Raw genomic sequence first — 14,172 nt, 5'->3', positions numbered from 1 at the left:
ACCTACAGAGTTCTGGTAAAGTTCATGCCTTATAACTCTCTGTTATGAGAAATGAGAGGGAAGACCCTGTCCTTGAACAATAACGATACATGATCGTTATATCATTGTATATTACCGGTGGTATCACCAGTGAAAATAAAAGAAGTCTGAAAAAAGACAAATGGCAAAGGTTTTGTGGTGGCTTGCAAATAATTTCCAGCTGTAGCACAAAACCCTGTACCCACACCATGTTTACATTGAAGGCAGCTTTGAGTGTTCTATTGGTGTATACACAAATAACAGGAAAATGTGTTTTAAAAAGCCTAAATACCTATGTAAGTAAAAAATAAACTATTAGAAAAGACTAAAATGTGCAAACTAAGATATCATTGAATCAAAAAGAAAAAAACAAAAATTCTTGAGGCTCAGGAGAAATAACAGACGAGGCCTTTTTTTTCCATTTTTTTAAAGCTAAAATGTTTCCTTTAGGTGGCGACAGGGTTATTTTGACATTTTATTTATGAATATTACATAATCTCCTGCAACAGGACTCTTTTATTGTGTTTCTTATCATATGTATCCTGCACTGCGGCTGCTTTCCTTTCATGCTTTTGTATGTGGATAGAGCTAATATAGATTGTGGCCGAACCATTGAACACACCCTCATATATTTTCACAGCTGAGATTCAATGCCATTTAAAGGTAAACTGGAACATTGGAATATAAATAGCATAGAAGCAAGGTGTACAATATGTATGCAAAATTAAACTCATTCAGCAGGTATGGTGAACCCATTGAAGGTATAGCAATGCTCAAAACATGTTTTTAGCTTAAGATATAGCGCAGTTAAGTTGGAGGTCCATCTGGACTTTATTGCTTCTGCTGACATTCATCTACACAAGTTGTGCTACCATAGTGCTGCACCACATGGTTTTGTCATTTAGGAGTTGGGTGTGTGAAATAGTTTTTCTATACTGTGCATTTAATTGCCATTTGTGTTTCTGCTGGCAAGATCCACACTTTTTTCTTAGCAATCATTTACACTGGGATAAAAATGTGATAGTAACTTAACCAGAATGTAAAAAAAAGAGAAAACTTCCAATAGGGCCATTTGTTTTAATAAGGATACATACACACATCAAATATATGTAGCTAGAAACAATCTTTCATTATTTCCACAGGCAATAGCAATATACGCACAACGTTGTTCAGTTCTATGGAAAGGGGAGGGTGAAGTATGAGCACCCCGCTGCATCCTCCCCCATCGTATATCTTATCCACGAATGGTTAGTGAACCGCCATGATGTTGGGGGATCACTGTGCAAATGCTAGATTTTAACCTAAGTCAACCACAAACATTTATTTCTGGTGACAATTATCAAGTGTTTGCACATACTGTACACACGCTTTTATGTACTGTAAACATTTTTATGCATGTAAACATGCTTGATAATTGTCACCCAAGATGAATGTTTGTGGTCATCTTTAGTGAAAATCTAGCATGTGCACAATTCACAAAAGTTAATCTTTGGTAACAATTATCAAGTGTGTGTACATAGGGTTAGTTAAATCTTTTTTCTGCTTTGCCTCTGGAACAGAAGGCGTTTTTCCAAAGAGCAGCAGAGCACAAAAATAGGTGAAACTTGTACAATTCCCATTTCTATGCAAAATTTTTAGATACAATTTATTGCAAATTGTGCTGGTTTTAGTGCACCTTGTAGATATAAGAAAAGCAAATTGTGTCCTAATGTGTAGGCTGTTACATCTCCTGAAATGTGTGACATGTTTGTCAGTGTGATATGTTCAAGGCCTCAGAGGGACAATGTAACAAGTGAATTTAGGGAAAGTCTTGATTGACAGCTCCAGTGGTGCAGTGTGCCATTCTGTGTATTTCTCTTGCTCAGATAGCAATCTTCCTTTGAGCTTTGATGAGATGTCACAATTTTTTCCCAGATATGTTAAATCATGACATTTTACACACTGACTATCTGCGTGTGGTTAGTATGTTTTCTACTCATGGGAATAGCCCTGGGGATTCCAGAGAGAGAAGCACACAAAAGAGCTCACGCACTTAGAAGGCCATTATGTTGAATAGCTTAATATTGTAATGAGCTAAACAATTTTAATGGGTGTAATAGATAAAGGAAATGTTTATGTTCTGTTATATACATCTGTCAAATCTCAGCTCGCTGGGGAGACAATTTTAAAGCCGTAAGAATTACTTTTCTATTTGTGTATGGAGAAAATATAATTTTGAGTCCAGAGATCAGTAGGATCGAAATTTCAATTGTATGCATGCCCAGGGCAGCAATTAAAAGGTAACTCCACCTTCATATATCTTTCAACAGCATAATCAGTTTTATAAAATCCATTCATTACCTTTTATAAGACCCTAATGTTTTATAATGAGTGGTAAGTTGTGTTTAAGTCCATATTACTGGATATATCATAAAAACTATATTTATATATGTTACAGTAATTCGTCATCTGATGTTGCCAAACTTGATTTCACTGCAAAAGCAACAAATTTACTTTCCCCTAATTTTACCAAAAGCCTCCAGTTTTACTATGTAATATCGGTATGCAAACCTAGGTTTAAACAATATTCTCCACCAGTGCGTGGAATTGCTTTGTTTATAAACAAAGCCATTATAAACCGTGCACGTTGTCCCTTTGTTTATACATAAAGTCAGATTAAACTCTTTGTGATCACCATGTCAATGCTGACATGGTCTATTGTCCCATGGGCCACTACAGCCTTATAGTTTGCTGTTGGTAAATGACATCAAGCACAATTTGTGCTTTTGTGATTGTTTCCAGTGATAGATGAATAAATGAGTGCTGTACACTGGTTTTTGGAGAACCATCGAAGTGATCAGTGGTCATTCAACAGTCATGTATCAATCCTCCAATGTGCAAATAGCTTTAAGCAATATTTCTGGAATTAAGGTCAGTTAGGTGAATGGTTGGGGTAGGATCTGGGAAGAAGTTTTTGAAAATACATAGAAGGAAGTCACTAGATGTATGCCTGTGAATATAAAGCTTCCCACACTCCCAGCCCTCTTTGAGGTGCTTTAATGGCTTGATGGGCTGGAGACCTGGTATTACTGTGGTTCCTAGAAGGCTAGTGTTTTTCCAGATTGGGCGTCTGTCTTTAGTGTAGTGTCCTCTAATTAGCAAGGTAAACGGAATATGAACTGGTGGCCATGCAGTGTAATGATCTACAGGGATTGGTAATGCCCCCAAGGTAGTGAAGTGCGGCCTGCTATGAGTATATGTCTTCTGGGACCTGCAGCCTTAGGGTTTTGTGCTATAATGCTTCATATTATTATGTGTTATGTTTTATTATGATAGTAAGTTGCGGGTGGTCCTGGCTCCTACTTATGTTTAGTAAGTAGGGGATTGATAGGTGGCTGAGGAGTGGGGAGGGAAAAGATGAGGACCTGTGAACTACCCTGGCCATGTTCATAAATACAAATATTAACCAATATAACTAGTTACTATTCAATAACCAGACACTGTAAAATTGCCTTAGGGTGACTAAAGACATTTACTGGGGTTAAATTAACACTAAATTTTATTAAACAGTCAGACTTTAATATGTTGAAACTATTTAAACCATTATTAAGGGTTCAGCTATGTGATTCAAGCCTCTCAATCACCTATAGGAGTCCAAGAACACACACACTGTCCACCTACCTTGAACCAATTAGCTACATACTGCACTGCAAGAAGATAGTGGTTTGAGGCCCTACAAAATGTCTTGGGTCCTGCTTTCACTCTATGCTTTGAATTAAATAAAATGTACAAAAAAATAGTTAGTCTTACTTCTCTGGCACTCAACTTTTTTCTTGGTTTCATGATGAAACTAGGGAAGGGTGGTCAGGAAACTCACTCATTCACAATCTCATGATTCACAGACCAAGACCAGCTGTGGAAGAAGTATAAAGTCCCTGAAGTTTAACTATAGGTTAAGCTATCTCTGTTTTTTGGTTTAAAAAAAAACTGATAAGAAACAATCTTTTCTTCTCTGAGACAACATACAGCAAAATATTCTTGTCTGTAAAGAAACAACAAAAGCAGGAAAAAGAACCCAACCATGGAAAATCCCTTAAGGTAATCTATAGAAGTATTGTGAGAGGACCCAGAAGCTCAATGAAGCAGTGTTCAATAGTTTAGAGTATATTTTGGAAAACATTTGGAACAATTAGGTAAGGAAACAAACTATAAAGTTTATTTAATTGCTGTCCTTTACAACTTTAGGTTCATACAACTTTAAACCACCTAAATCTTAAATAGTTTTGGATACTGGGGGAACATGGAAATGTAGATGCAATGGACCTGATTTATTAAAGCTCTTCAAGGCTGGATTGGATACACTTTCATCAGTGAAGCTGGGTGACACAGCAAACCTGAAATTGATTTCTTAAAAGTCATTTAGTATTTGTTAGCAAATGTTTTTTAATCCTGGACAAGATCCATTCCTGTTTTGCTGGATCACCCAGCTTCACTAATGAAAGTGTATCCTCTCCAGCCTAGGAAAGCTTTAATAAACCAGGCACAATGTTTATTCACTATTTTCATAGCGTCGTCAGCAGTGGAAAAGCCAGGGACCATCAGACAAGCTAAAAACCTTTTTAAAGACATCAGCACCAGCTATAAAAAAGGGAACATTTTTAATCTTGGACTGTTGTCTTTATATATATTTTATTTTTGGTAACTTAAAGCTAAAGCCTATATTTTTCCGCCCCTGGTTTCTCCTAATTCCCTCAATAACATTTTTTATTGCATACAATTTTTCCTTAAACACAATATTTTAGACCCAATAGACCTGATTTATTAAAGCACTCTAAAGGTGGAGAAGGTAAACTGTCATGGGAGATCTTGGATGATATGAAATCCTGCTCCAGTATTGAAAATATTTGCCAAGTAATAGCAAATTTTTTTCCGGTTTGTTGGAAATCCCATGAAAGTCTATCTTCTCCATTGTTGAAGACCTTTAATGAATTAGGCCCAATTACATCATCACTGGCTCTTTGTGCATCTCAAGGATGGCGATAGGGACCAGCAGGGTGCTAAAAACAGAAAACACACATGTGATGCTGAGCTATCAAGATTGAAAGAATTGAAATCCAATGAATACAGTGGCAGAACAGGAACAGTAAAGCTGGGAAGAAAGATTGGATAAGGCTGAATATCCTTGAGCCAAGAAATGAGGCAAATTCTAGTTGACTTTTGCACTTTCCAATAGACATGGTAAGAGGCCAAATGTGTGCAGTGAAATCAGAGTAAACTATTTAAGTACAACTATGCAAAACTAAAGGTTGTAGTTCAGCTTTAAGCTATTGTGCCTTCTTTTACAAAAGTACAGAATTACATAAATTCCCTGAATTCAAGAGATAACATGGGAATTGCTGCTATTTCAGCATTTCCTATATTATAGCTTAAGAATAGGCTTCAACAGATGAGTACAGAAATTTCAAAACTTGTCTAGATTACTCTGCACTTTCAGCAACTCCAGCTATTTCCGTTCATAAGTTCTCAGCGGTTTTCCACCACAAGTAGAGCCCTAGGGCCAAAGGATTTATGTCCCAACTGACAGCTTATTGAACATAAGCACTTACACTATCCTGTATGTCCATTACTCGAGGGGAGCAGAAGACTTTGATATTGCAAAATCATTAAATGAATTATATACATTACAGTATAAAGTTTGTACAGAGATCAGTACCTTTTATCATGTCTAAAAAGTATCTAAAATTATAACACTTTATGGATTCCTTTGCTTTCTCAGCAGCTTTTTTTTTTAAAAAAGAACAAAGTATAGGTAGGGAGACTTTAGGAAATGCTCCCTGGAAACTGAATGAATTTGGAAGCATTTATATGAATAAATCCTGTTTTTGCCTGGCTGAATTTTACACTGCCTGTCCAAAAAAGTGTATGTTTTGGGGTTGCTTTACTTAGTCAGGTCCAGGTTCAGAAATATTATGTGCCCAAATAATTAGGTCAGCTGACTACCTGATTACACTGGGGAATGCAATTTTTGTGGAGTTAGATCTTAAACTTGTTTTTTTCAAATTTTTGGGTGGTGAATCTCCAGTTTTTTGCTATCACATTCAGTTTTTGCGTTACAGGGTACCCTCCATTTATATCAAAAAACATACAAATTTTACATACAATGAAAAAATAATGAAATAATAACTTGAATGTACTGGTTATTTAAATTTCTTTTGTTCATACAAAGGATTTATTGTTACTCTATGACATTTTTTACAGTAAAAAATGGGAAATTTAATCTGGTAAGCGGTTAAGGTAAAAATTTACGCTTATAGCTTTTCCTGGAGTGTTCAGTGTTAGGACAATCCCGCTGGATGCTCCAACAATATTCAGCCATTATATGTACACCCCATCTACCCTGATACCGTCCTACCATGACCTTCAAATCTTGGTGGAATCATTCACCTTGCTCATCACCGACTGCACCAAGGTTTTCTGGGATGTTAGAAAGATGGCTATGCAGAAAATGCACTTTGATGCTCATATTGCAACCTAGTATTTTGTAGCTCTCCTAGAATTTCTGGACAATTTCTGTGTAATTATTTGCTCGTGTGAAAGTCCTTGTCAATGGCTTTGAATGTTATTCAAGCATTCTTTTCGACTTCTGACATTGTCCTGATGAAACTTTCATCTTTGATGAGCTGCCGAATCTGTGGATCATCAAACACACCGTCCTTTATTTTTTCAAATGACAGGCTAGGAAATACCAAAATGAGGTACTTGAAACGGTCTACTTCAGTTGACAAAGCTTTAATGAACCGCTTTATCAGACCCAGTTTTATGTGCAGAGACAGGAAATATTAATCTTTCTATCAACAAGTGGATCATGTAGAATGTTTGGATCACCTGGTTTTAGTGCAGATCTTGGAGGGCAATTCCTTTCCACCCAATGCCTCCCACGAGCTCTGCTGTCCCACATGCACAGATAACAGGGATACTTGTGTATATCCGCGTTGCTGACCAAGAAGGAAGCATACCATTTTAAGGTCAACACAGATGACCCAGTTGTAATGGTGATATTGCAACAACTCAATGACTCTCTTTATGTCTGCATATTCTTCACAAAGAGAAACTGAATGGCCAATTGGGACTAACCCAAATATATTGCCATTGTGAAGGAGGACACACTTTAAGCTCCGCTTTGAGCTATTGATGGATAGTCGCCATTCAGTTGAGGTATAAATTGGAATTCCTAATTCCTCCATTAAACCAGGTATGTTATGGCAATACACAAAGCCACTGTCAGCTCTAAAGCACTGCAGAAATGCAATATCCCTGGTTCGAAAGTACAATACCTTCCTTTTTCAAGTAAGTTTTTTTACACGCAGTCTTGATGCTAGGAGATCCGAAACCTTCTTCGATAGTCCCAAATCACATGCCAAATCACTCCTAGTTAATCACCATGATCATGTTCTTCAAGAGAGGGTAGTGTAACGAAAACCGGCACTGGGATTTCATCTGAATGAACCACTGGGCGTATAGCTGATGGTAGACTGGGATACTTACATGTTACATTTATTTTTATTGTTATGTCCTGAAGTTTTCACCATACAAAAGTAACAGTCACTGAAATGATCTCCTGGCTCTCGCCAAACCATAAGTATACCAAATGGCATCTTATCATGTGTTCCCTTTGCCCACATCCCTCCACACACTGTTTGCACACCTTATTAGGGGCCCAAGACTTATCTTGATCACCAAGTTAAATTTTGAAATATGCCAAATAGGCTTGCTCTACAAATGTGCTGATGTTCGCCCTTTGACTGGGAATGGTGAAACTGCCACAGATATAACAAAATGAACCAGGGTTGTTTAGGCACTTACGACGAGAAACAGCAGAGCAAGACATGATCTGAAAGAAAGGAAATACGTGTGTAAGTAGAAAAATAAACTTTGCTTATTCACTACGTAGAGCAGCGCACAACCTCTGACCAACTGTCTTGCGTGTAAATGAATGGCCTATACAAACCCACGCTACAGTAATCACATTGATATAAGCGGTAGAGAAACAAATCTAACTCTGCACTCTTCACATAGCAAAACTCCGTTCAGCCTCAGGAGATTAATTGCACCTTCCCAGAGCACAGTTGCACCCAGGACTTCTGTGCACAAGGGATGGCATCTAGGGATAGGCTGGCAGAGGACCAGGAGCCCACATATAATGCAGTACAAAAGGTTCCCACAGGGACAAGTCCAGAATACAGGGACAGGTCATTCACAGATAATCAGTCCACCAGATGAGGTATGCAAAGGCAAAGACAAAAGCAGAGACAAGGTCACAGGCAAAGGGTTGGTCCAGGCAGCAATCAACGCAGAATTATTTGCATGTTCAGAAACAGGCAGAGTCAGCAACAGTAAGTTTAACAAAAAAACACACCAGCAGCATTTTAGTCCAGTTTAACCCTACAACAGGCACTGGTGACTGGGAGCAGGGAGGCAATAATGTCCCAGCAGCCAATGGCAGCACGGGATTAAGATCAGGATTACTCTGCTGGTGCAAGCGCTGCCACCAGAGCAAATGTTTTGGGCATGCTATACTGCGGTGGTGCACAGCCCAGGATCCCCAACCAGAAGCGCACCTCCTAACAACTGGTTTTTCCATCAATCAGTTTTTTCCTTCCTAGTGGCACAGCCATATTCCAGGATGATAATGCCAGGATTGGCTCAGGGAGCATGTGGCATTATTTTCACACATGAATTAGCCACCACGATGTCCAGACTTTAACCCAATTGAGAAACTTTTGGATTTGCCAAGAAGACTTTACACAGTGGCCCAACATCATTAATATAAGATATTTTGCAAAAATGAATGCAACTCTGGACAGAAATGAATGTTGTATGACAATGCATAAGCCTAAAATGAGGATGAATGTAGTTTAAGTAGTTAAAGGGCCTATTGGCCAACAATGGCATTAAACCAAAATTCTATTCTTGTTCTGCATCTCTTCTTGTTTTAAAACTTTGCCTGGCAGAGGTGGGTTTGATTAAATGGACACGAGGTGTATATCTGCATAAAATATGTAACCTTTGTTGGAAAAACATATTCATTTTTTTTAGCTAATTAGAACTTTACACTTGTATAATTGTAATTACCCTAATGTCGTATGTCAATTTACTATCTCTTCTGCTATAGCAGCTGCCTACTTTGCCATGCCCTGGGATTTATTTCCTTACCTCTGATGTCACCAGTAATCCAGCAAATGCACACAAGACCTGTCTATATTACAGGAAAGTGTCCAAAGAAAGTTGGAGGTTTGGGTGCTTTTCACTGTACAGATAGTAGAATGCTCTGCTACTTTTACCAGCCACCTTCAATGACACCCAAAACTAAGTACAGGGGGTAAATTTTATTTTTTTTTCTCAGTTATTAAAGGTTAAAAGAGATTTAACCCCTTTTTATGTGACCTAACTATACCTATAGTACTTAACTAAGTTGGGCAAAAGTGGGTAAGACAGAAATCATGTTCTCCTTAAAGTTCACATTTAAGGCTGGCATAATATAACAAAAAATAAAAAATACAGTAAAAATGCAAACTGCAATATGTCTTTTTTTATTAGGAGCTGTGAAATACAGTTTTAACTGAACTGCACAACATTTTAAATGGAGGAGCCTATCAGAAAACAACCATGATAAGGTTGAGATTGTGGTATGAGATATTTTTTACTTAATTTCCTGTAAGAAGTTTTGCTTCGTCTAATCCAATTTTTATCTTCATTTCTTAAGCACATACTATACCGACAAGTTTTAGTTATGTTTGCTTGGGTGTAATGGTCTTTATAAAGAGAACCTACCATAAAGCAAAACTATCTGAACCTTGCTAAATAGAATTTGATATTCTCTTTTTATCTATTTTGTTCCCAGCCTAGATATTGTGAGTGTTGGCAAAGATTGGTGGCTTTTATCTGAAGCTTTTCACTCAAGGACTATGATTTGTCAAAAGGTTTCATATTGAGGAAACTATAATATATTTTGGAAGTCAAACTAACCTCGCTTAACCTTGCCTCCCAGCCTATACAGTTGCAGATAAACTGTTTAAACTTTTTTAGGCATATAGGGTCAAAGTTGTCAATTACTAGGCCTAAGAATAATCACATGGGGATGGGATGTCCCCAGATGATGCATGGTATCTTTATAGGATTCTAAAGAGAGTGCATTATCAAGTGGAGACAGTTAAATATAAACAGTCCTACTACCATTAGGGAAACATTATTAACTTCATGGTTTAACCCAGGTAATTCTTAAGCTGCGTATACACCTGCAATTTTTCTCGTTGGAAAGGATCTTTCACGATCCTTTCCAACGAGAAAAGACTGCACGATGCATGAACGATGCTGTACATACAGCACCGTTCATGCTCTATGGAGAGGGGAGGGGGAGAGCGACGGAGCGGCACCCTGCTGCGCGCTCTCCCCTTCCCTTTCATTAGGATCGGTCGTCATCCATCGTCCATGGATCCGCCAGGACGGTCGTCGGACGATGGACGACGACCGACTGTACACACGGCAGATTTTCGCCCGATAATTGGCCGATACCGATTATCGGGCGAGAAAAATTTGCCGTGTGTACGCAGCTTTAGACTCTGCTTAGTGCCAGAAAATTAGGAAATACAAACAAGAGGTACGCCATGTTTGGTAAAATATTTATTCACAATCCAGCACAAGAAGTGCAGAAAAGCATGACAGTGTCTTGACATGTTACATACTACCAGTATTCATTAACAAGTCTTGTAGGGGCAAACTACATCGACAAGGTAAAAGCAACAGCAGTGGTGTTAAGGTGCATGCAAGAAACATAATACAGGTCAACTTTAATGCATAATACTAGGAAAAATTTAAAAACTCTTCCATTGGATGAGCAGTCCCCAGTAGCCTCTTCTTTTAAGCAGTCCATGCTGTGGTCAAAGGCTATGTGATCCCTCTATCACAGGACTATTAGCCCTGCATTATGAATGTGGACAGTAAGGGCCCATCTACAATCCCGAGTGCCATAGAAAAGATGAGTATACCAGCTGGATCGTGAAATAAGGTAAGTAAAAATGTTTTATCTTCCTCCTACTTGGAGTAGTTTCATCTGGAACCTTAATATTTGTGCTGCATGGCATTTGGGGCAGTAATGCTTGCTATGAACCCTTGAATGAAAATCTATGAAACCCTAACACTAACCTCTATTCAACAGTATATTCATCTCATCCTTTGCCAAAATCATACAGTGCCGGGATCACAGTGCTAGAAGAAACCACCCAATATGTGGTCAATTTAAAAAAAATTGTATAAACATCTTTAATTCATACCAAACCTCTTTATTCTCATACAGCTTTATGGAAGCTATACGTTTACATGTACATACAGCATAATGATGCCATTTGAAACTGCAAATGTGTAAATGATTATTGTAACATGAGCCTTTCATAATAGCTGAGAAAAGTATAAAACCATTTTGTTTTGACAACTGTTTTAAATTCAGTTTAGAGCAGTGGTACATACAGACAAAAAGATCGCAAGATCATCCGGGACACCGGATCTAATTGAAAATGTGCTATTCTAGGAAAAAAATTAATAATTTACATTAATGCAGAATTGTGTTTTCTACGTGATAACATATCCTCCTTAAGGTAGGATTAAAATGGAACTATTAATAAAATGTACATTTCACATAAATAAAGATGGCATAGACCAAAAAGTGGTAAAGCTAATGTATGTACAGATAATAATTATCGCCCTAGGTGAATAATCGCAATCTTCTTGCCAAAAGTTTAGTATTTGGACAGTCATTAGCCATCAGCCCTAGTGTGCCACTAAATGACTAACTGGGAACAACTGCTGCTATTTCCTATGGTGAAGGACATGGTGGGGTGCTCCATAGAACCCCATATTCATTCTTCTGGGGTATAATTAATTTTTCCTGGAAATAATCATAAAAGATTGTTTCCATGATCAGAAATTTGATGTTTTTACAAAGTTTACATTTTAATACTATAAACATTAATGCTCCTAGACCACCTATGTCACAGTAGCCACATGAGATTTGAGTTATTCCGCTGTTCAAGGTCCACCACATCACAGTAGTCTAGAATTGTATGTAAGGTAAGTCTTTACTTACTTTTTAAAATTTAACTCTCTTTTTTATTGTGGGGTGGAGACTAGCTAATAAAGTATACTTTAATCCCCCCCCCCCCCCCCCNNCCAGTTGCCCATACACACCTTACCTTTACTCACCATCACTTTAGTAAACTTCCAGAAGCCACCCTGTGTAAGTGACATGTTACTCCAACATAGCTTACACAGGGTTATAGGCTGTCCCAACATGACAAAAATTGTATTTGGCAATTGGACCAGCACCATCACAAAAAGTGAGACACATGAACCTCCATACTTGGAAGTGCTGGATATTTCCTTTGCTGTGTGGAGCTCTGTATGGTTTTGCTTTAAATTTGAAATTTGCCCCCCCCCCCCCCCCAACCTAAAGTCAGCACCAAAAAATAAATAAATAAATAAAAATAAAACCTACCCTAATGCCCATATTGTTCACAAACAAAATCATCAGTCACATGATGTCTTCTCTTTACAGGAGATAGGTCCCCTCATTGGGTGTCCACATCAATGTCTACTTGACATAGACAATTCTTGTTGGTTGTCTATTGGTGTTGTCCTCTCACAACCCAGAAAAGGTGCTGTAGTGACATTAATGGGAGGGGAATGTGGGAGAGTATCGCCCCCCCCCACTTAGCAGAAACATTGCTGGCGAGGTACCTGGATGGCAATGGTAAGATTGTCTCAAGGTAATAAAAACATAGAAAAAACATGGTTGAGTGAGTAGCAGTTTGGACCTAGCTGTGGGTGGATGACAGTGCACTTTTGCCAGGAGATGGATTTAAGCCTAAGAGCAGGTCATAGCGCTCCAGTGCGTGAGAGTTTTTACATTGTTAGGGACTGATAAAAGTTTGGTAGGTGTGTTATCAGATTATAGCCTTAGCCAGGCACAGCAATGAAATGCATGCAATGAAGTAAAGCTGCTTCCACTGACATTATTAAATAAAAATTTTTGATTGCAAATTATCACATTAAGCTGGTCTCTTTCATACGTATAATAAAAAAACATGAAAAGGATTATAGTTCCCCTTTCAAGCACCCAATGTGCATTTCCGGCAGAATAAATCTGTTAAGCTATCACTTCATCTTTGCTGGAATAATTGAAGAAGCTCTTCCTCCATAAGAGGTGCACTGCCATATGAAGGATGCATGAGCGCCATATGTATGCATGAGTGGCATATGCAGAATGTATTCTGCATCTGTGCAATGTGTTCCTCAGGGGAGTGGTGGCATGTACCAAGTTTTTGTACAATATGGGGCTAAGAGACAGTAAGTTAATAATGGATCCTAAACTAGGAAAAGGAGTAATGTAACTTTTTCCTATAATGACTGACAGTTCACATGTGTCAGTTAAAGTCATTAGCATAACGAAATATTATTTCTGGTGTGCCAAAGCTTTGTAAATAGACCCCATAGTCTTCCATCCAGTTAAAGCAATTAAGCAGTATTTTGTATCCTCTCATTAGAAGTGACATGTTGATTAAGACTCTAATGTGGCAGAAATGGAATCTGTTTTTTGGCACATGAACTGCAAACAGCCAAGTCAGACTATTTTTAGTTTGTTCCAATCCCTCTGGTGCCTGTGGAATTTATTTGGTAAATAAAATGTATTTTCAGTGTAGACAACCCTAGAGCTGTGAATCAAGCAGTCACTGTCCATGACATAATGAGAATGCAATGCTTAGCTCTGAAGTGTTGTGTTAACGGATGGCTATTAATTCTTGTCTGAGCTCAGTGCCTATTAAACCGGCCACTGCATACAAAGGAACAATTCAGAGGAAATCAAAGTTTAGATATGTATTAGGGTGATTTGCCATTACAGGCTTAAGGTTCATACACACATACAGTATGTGCTGCCACGGCACGCTTGCATTTTATCATTTGGGGAGTGCATTGCAATGCATTATTGGGAATTGCCATGTGGTGCAGGTAGCTGGAGAAGTAGCATGAGGGTGCCATTCATTATTAACTTAGATACATGCTGCCATGCACTGCACAAACGTGAATGAGCCCTAAATCTGAAATAAATGTTCTGATGATATCCGA

The sequence above is a fragment of the Pyxicephalus adspersus genome, chromosome 4 (assembly GCF_032062135.1).
Source record: "Pyxicephalus adspersus chromosome 4, UCB_Pads_2.0, whole genome shotgun sequence".
NCBI lineage: Eukaryota > Metazoa > Chordata > Amphibia > Anura > Pyxicephalidae > Pyxicephalus > Pyxicephalus adspersus.
Note: the sequence above shows the minus strand (reverse complement) of the source record.